At 43.3% G+C, this 6,757-nt stretch overlaps 1 pseudogene; it reads right to left on the bottom strand.

The window, feature by feature from the left end:
• Window positions 1-6,323: 6,323 nt before the first annotated feature.
• On the bottom strand, window positions 6,324-6,537 carry LOC141094984 (U2 spliceosomal RNA; annotated as a pseudogene).
• Between the last annotated feature and the right edge of the window lie 220 nt (window positions 6,538-6,757).

The following is a 6,757-nucleotide window of genomic DNA, read 5'->3' as shown; positions in this document are numbered from 1 at the left end:
CCCAAACAGCTGCGTCAAATCCAAAACACATAAGCTGCTCCCATCATCATCGGAGTTTTTAATCTTTCATAAACATCATCATAAAAAAAAATCAAGAAGTATTTACAAGGTATCTCCACTTTTTCACCTTCCAAATTCCCTCCGCATCCACCTCCCCCCTCTTTTTCTTATCCCACAAAAAACACACATAAATCTTCCCCAAAATCACCTTTACAGCATCTTTAACAACAATATTCTTTCTCTTAAAGACATACACATTTCTCACATCCCATAACACTTCCTTTATACATGCCAGCATTAACCACAACACTCTCTCCTTCACACCATCACATATCCCTAGACCAAACATGAACAACTCAAAAGATAGAAAGCTTACACCACACAATTCTTTACACAGCGGTCCCATTCTTCCAATTACATCTCTAGCATACTGACAATTCCAAAACACATGTATTACACCTTCCCTCCCACCACAACCATCTCTTGGACACATCTCACTCCTCACCAAACCCCTATTCCTCTGGAATTCTCTTACTGGTAACACTTCATGCAAAGACTGCCACACAATCTCACTCTGCCTGTTCGTCATACCATCCATCCGTACTTTCTTCCATACCTTTTGTACATCACTCCCTCTAACCATATTAATTCCACACTCCATTTCTCTGCACTCAATCATCCTATACACAGCGCTCTTCTTTTCCATCAATCTTACATCCACATCACAAAACTCATACTTCACCAAAAACTTATACACCCACACATACCATACTGGCACCTCAAAAGCAACCGGACACCGCAAATCCCTCTCCCTCCATTTTAGCCTAAACAAATAAGCTCCAAATAAATACCTACACATACTTGAAAACTTTCCTTCCATCCTAATCACTTTCAGCACAAACACAACAATATTCACACCAAAAAATACTTCTAAATTTGGAAACCCCAACCCACCTTTCGCCAATTTCTTAACCAAAATATCCCTCCTAGCTCTCTCCATTTTTGAATTCCATAGAAACACAAACAAAATTCTGTTTAACCTCCTCATACACATATACCCAGGTGGAAACACTACTGCTATATACAGGAAAATAGGCAACACCACACTCTTAATAATTAAAATTTTGCCAAAAAACGTAAGATTTCTCAACCTCCAAAAACACAGCTTCCGCTCCGCCTTCTCTTTTGCATCATCCCAGCTTTCCTTTCGATCCAACTTCTCTGAAAACTTCACACCCAATACTTTAATTGGCCCATTCACCACATTCACCCCAGCATCCCTACTTAAAACACCATTTCCATACACTTTACACTCGCTCTTTTCCCAATTAACTTTAAATGCTGACGCACCACAAAAAATAGACGCTAATAGCTTCACCCGCCTCACAGAACACTCGGAATCACACAACACAAACACGTCATCCATATAACCACTAACTTTCCATTCTCTACCCCCACCACCCGGCACTTGCACACCCCGAATCACCTTATCTTTCCTCAACATACAAAGCAAAGGTTCAATTGCACAAATAAAAACCATAGGAGACAAAGGACACCCCTGACGTACACCCGAAAAAACATTCACTCTCCTTCCCACAAAACCATTCATCAAAACACAACTATAAATGTCCTTATATAAACTCCTCACTCTCCCAACAAAATCAGCTGGAAAACCCATTTTTAACAATACCTTAAACAAGAAACCATGCGACAGCCTATCATACGCCTTCTCAAAATCCAGGCTCAACAAGAACACACTCTTCTTTCTCCCCATACAGTCCCACAAACAATCTCTCAGCATACATATACAGTCATGTATACGCCTCCCTGGTACCGCACAACACTGTTCATCCCCAATCACACTCTTTATCACATCACGCATCCTATTCGCCATTAACTTTGCATAGATTTTATAATCACAATTTAATAAGGTTATCGGTCTCCAATTTTTCAAACTTTTCAAATCCCCTTTTTTAGGTATCAACACTACCATCCCCGCACGCATACTCTCAACCACCTCCATATTTGTCCACATATACTTGCATACATCCACAAAGTCATTACCAATCACATCCCACATCACTCGATAAAATTCTACTTGGAGTCCATCCTCCCCCGGCGTCTTATTCAGCGCCATACTACTCATTACCTTCCACACTTCATCACTAGTAACTTCACCCATCACACTCTCCCTTTCCTCCTCAGTCAACTTGCTGTCTATTATACTCAACACCTCATCCTCCAAACACTCATCCCTCCACTTCACTGCATACAAATCCTCATAAAACTTAGCCACTTCTTCACACATGTCCTTCCCACACACTTCTCTTCCATCCACCCCATTCAGTACACTCATACTCTGCTTTTTCCCAAACACCTTTTTAAAGAAAAACCGTGAACATTTCTCATCATGTTCCATCTTATCAATTTTTGCCCTAAAAACTATACTCCTCCCTTTCTCCAACAAAAATTCATTAATTTCCTTTTTGACCTGTAATATATCCTCCTCTACCTCCAGCCCTCCTTCCTTCAACTTATACAAAACACTCAAACGTGCATTCAACCTAACAAAGTTCTCTCTTTTAATCGCTGCAAACTTGTACCCTAATTTTTTAAAGAAAATTTTTGTTTGTCTCTTCACCCAGTCCCACCATCCACAAACATTCGTAAAACTGCTTTTACACTTACACCACTCACTATATCGTCTTTCATACTCCTTTCTCACATCCTCATTCTCTAGCAACTTTACATTTAACTTCCACAACCCTCTCCCAAACACTCCATCAACCTTTATATTCAACTCACACACCATACACACATGATCAGAGAACAAAACTTTTTCCTGCTTGTAATTAACAGCAACCATATTTTTTGAAATAAAGCAATAATCCAACCTTGACTGCACCATTCCACTCTCAGAAAAAAAGGTATTCAACACAGGACTTGCATTACACACACGCTGCATATCACTCAAGTCAAAATCACTCACTAATTCCAGCAAGGCTTTTCCTGACACATCCAGATTCACTTTCCCCACATCACAATTCATATCCCCCACAATCACCACAGGCATCCTTCCTGGAACAAAAAGCTTAATTTTTTCAAATAAACTTTTACGTTCATTTTTATCAACTGGCGCATAAATATTTATAACACAAAACTTTACATTCCTATACTCAAAATTAGCCAAAATACACCTTCCCACCTCTATCACCAGATAATCACTCAAAACCACCTCCCTCCCTTTAACCAAAATTCCTACCCCATCATTCTTATTACATGCACTCCCTGACCACACAGATGCACCATAAGACCATTCATCCCCTTTCACACCATCCACTACCCCACATTCTTGTAGACAAAAAATAGATGCATTTTGCATAGCCAAAAACTCAAAAATCGCCGCTCTTCTAACTTTACTTTTAAAAACTCTAACATTCTGTGAAATTATACTAAAACCCATACTAAAAAGAACCACTCTTCAACAACCACTCAAAGCAATAGCCTTTGGCCTAAACCAAAGCTCTCAGAAAGAACATAACTCTTTAGTGCGCCACATGGCAACACTTCATCCAGCATCACCATTACCCTCCTCCACCATCTGAACTGAAACGCCGGTATCCGACCCACTGATCTCACCACCTTCACTCCTCTTTCTCGCAGGGCCAATCTTTCTCTGAGGTGCACTGCCCTCTAACTCACTGTCCCCATCATCCTCCCGCCGACTCTTCTTTGCACCTCTATCTTCATCTGAGCTGAAGTCCACAATGTTCTCAGGATCAGACAGATGCTCAGGGCTATCAGCATTAGAAATATGCGCATCACTCTCCGTGGCGTCCATAGCCTCACTGAAGGCCATCATATCAGGCAGCTCCGACTGCACCTCTGCCGCTGCCTTCCAAAACTCCTTCTCTTCCCTCCTCCACTCCTTTTCCTTCTTCTTTTTCTTTTTTACTTCCTCTTTTTCCTCCACCAGATAACAGGGCCTCAGGTTAACACTCTCTGGCTCTTTAGGGGGAGTGACCCTGCTTGCACTCTGCCTCCTCCCCTCTGCCTCCTCCCTCTCCATTCTTGCAAGTTCCTTCACCACCTTCGCCCTTTCCCTTCTTGCCAACTCCTCCTCCTTCTGTTCCTTGTCAGTCTGCCAGGGTGTACGCCGGGTGCAGTCTTTGTACACATGCTCACTGCTACCACATACGTCACAGGTCTTAGGCGCTGGACACTGACCGGCTACATGACCCTCCTGCTTACAATTTCGGCAGCACTGCCCCTTCTTGCACACCGCCTGCACATGTCCAAAAGAGAAACATTTCCTACAAAACAGGGGCTGCCCAGGGTAGGTGAGAAACCCTCTGTGTCCAGCAACAGAAAAATTTGCTGGAGGGTGTCTGAATCCCCCCACACTGTCAGGGTCCTTTCTCAGCTTTTCCCAGAATTTGTACCTGCAATTGAAAATTCCAAGTATATTAACTTGCCTCTCTCCCTTTCGCACATACTCACAATACTGGGAGAGGAAACTTTCCAGCAAGGCAGGGTCTGTAAAAGGGTTATATACAGTCACAATTATGTCCTTCTCCTGTAGCCCAAACAAAGGTTCCAAACGTACTCCTTGCAGGCAGGGGTCATCAGCATGGCTCCGGAACCACTCAAAGACGTTCAGGCATACATTCAGATCCATAAAAGTCACATCGTAATTACCTTGGAAAGGAAATTCGTAGCAGCTGAAGATGTCAGCACGTCTTGCTCCAGCTTTCTCTTCAATGAGATCTCTGATGACAAAGACCACGGTGTTTTTATTTCCGTCATTGGGATCCACAGACACACGGATTGTGTTCTTCACGAAAGCCATCTTGAAACTGTCGGTACAGAATACCACAGAAATGAATAGAAAAGCAGCACAAAGGTCGTCACCACGGGCACTGCCTTTAGCCGGGGGATCGCAGCCCGATGCAAGGGGACTAAGCCAACTCCCTAATAGCAGCAGGGGGGTGAAGTCCCCCAGAGGTGAGACGATCCCCCCAGGCCAAGGAGCCGGGTACCCCAAGCACCTCTCAGCCAAGACCAAGGCAGCAACAGTTAAGTCACTACACTTGATCTTAGCCAAAAGGCCGAGAAGCGATAACCAGAAATGGTTTGCCGCTTGCAAGGCCACAGGGCTTAAGACAGGCACCCATTGTGGAGAATGACACAGACACCACCCTGAGGAAGACATTCAAACCAAGTCTGGGCGCATAACAAAAGCGCAGGCGGCTGATTTTTTTTTTTTTTTTCCCCAGGATTCCACTCCACGCGCTTTTAATTTGCATAGGCCAACCCCTTTTTTGTTAGGCCACCCTCCCCTCACGGTCAAACTCGCTTCAGTACTAGGAAAGAGGCCAGAGGAGCACTGCTCCTACACCGCCCCCTCTACTACCCTCCCTAAATGAAAGGTCTTGCTTTAACTCTCCTGGTGCCAGATATTGTAACCAGGAGGCGAGCATGGCCCACCTGTCTGCTGAGGCTCACTCAGCAGACTGAAGCTGACTACTACTGCGCAGCTGCTACAGACTGTGGGCTGCCCATTGTGACACGTGGTCCCATTGTGACACGTGGTCGAACACATCCAAGCATTGTGTGCTATGAATGGCATGATTCCTATCACAGTGTTCCATGGATGGAACACATCCTATTTACTGCAGGCAAGCAGCGCACCTAGCTGCTGCTGCTGCTACAAGCCACTAGAATACCGTCCGTCTGTCAGACAGGTGGACGTTGACCGAACATTCAAATAACTCGCCAGATAAATCGTTGATTTTCCATTTAATTCATATATGAATTAATTCAAAATTGAACAGTAAATTTCAAAGTTGGAAGGCCACAAGAGGGGGACAATGTTTCAAAAATGAAGCGACATATCATTGCATGAGGGATGTGGTAGGAATTGAATGCTTGAATTAAGACTGGGGAAGTACTGAGGCGAAGGGGCTGCAGGCCTTGTAGCAGGTGGGTGTGCAGAAATGTAGCTATCCAAAGCCAAACACATTACTGCAGCTTGTCACACCTATACCTACCAAGCAGCAAAGGCCAAGATAGATCGTTATTTTACGGACACATTGAATACAGTGCAATGCCTCCCATATAGCGGTGAATAAGAGTAGTAGTAGTAGTAGTAGAAGAGTTGGTCAAGTTAAATCAAGGCTAAGGAATTGGAAATGTGCAACTTGGACCAAGAAAAACTAATTGCAGAGCAGCGACATTTGAAAAAAGCATTCAAATCATGCTTTGAAAACACTACTTGCTTATCCCAATTTCAATTCAATCTGTCTTTGGAAACCGCTTAAGAGAGTGAGTGCACCATTCCCAGAGAAACTGCCATACTGGGCTGATACGTGGAGTGAAGTGAGCAAGCTCTTTTTCCATTTCCCTGTTCTAAAAATCCATTTAATATATGGTCCCCAGATAGGGGACGTATCAGATATTAAACTGATAAGAACAGATTTTTTTTTTTTTTTTTTATTTATCCCTCAGATGGGAGAATCTACAGTCCGGAAAACCAAGACCAGAGAAAATCCCAAACAGCTATGTCAAATCCAAAACAAAACTGTTCCCATCATCATCGGAAAAAATTCAAATACAACATCACACAAAAAAATTCTCTTACAACATCAGAAAACTAAATCAAGATGTATCTACAAGGTGCCTCCACTTCTTCACCTTCCAGATTCCTTCCGCATCCACCTCCCCCTTTCTCCTTTTATCCCATAGAAAACACACATAC

Source organism: Dendrobates tinctorius, unplaced genomic scaffold, assembly GCF_039654945.1.
Source record: "Dendrobates tinctorius isolate UK_male_01 unplaced genomic scaffold, ASM3965494v1 ptg000065l, whole genome shotgun sequence".
Taxonomy (NCBI): domain Eukaryota; kingdom Metazoa; phylum Chordata; class Amphibia; order Anura; family Dendrobatidae; genus Dendrobates; species Dendrobates tinctorius.
Note: the sequence above shows the minus strand (reverse complement) of the source record. Positions and strands in the feature narration are given on the sequence as shown.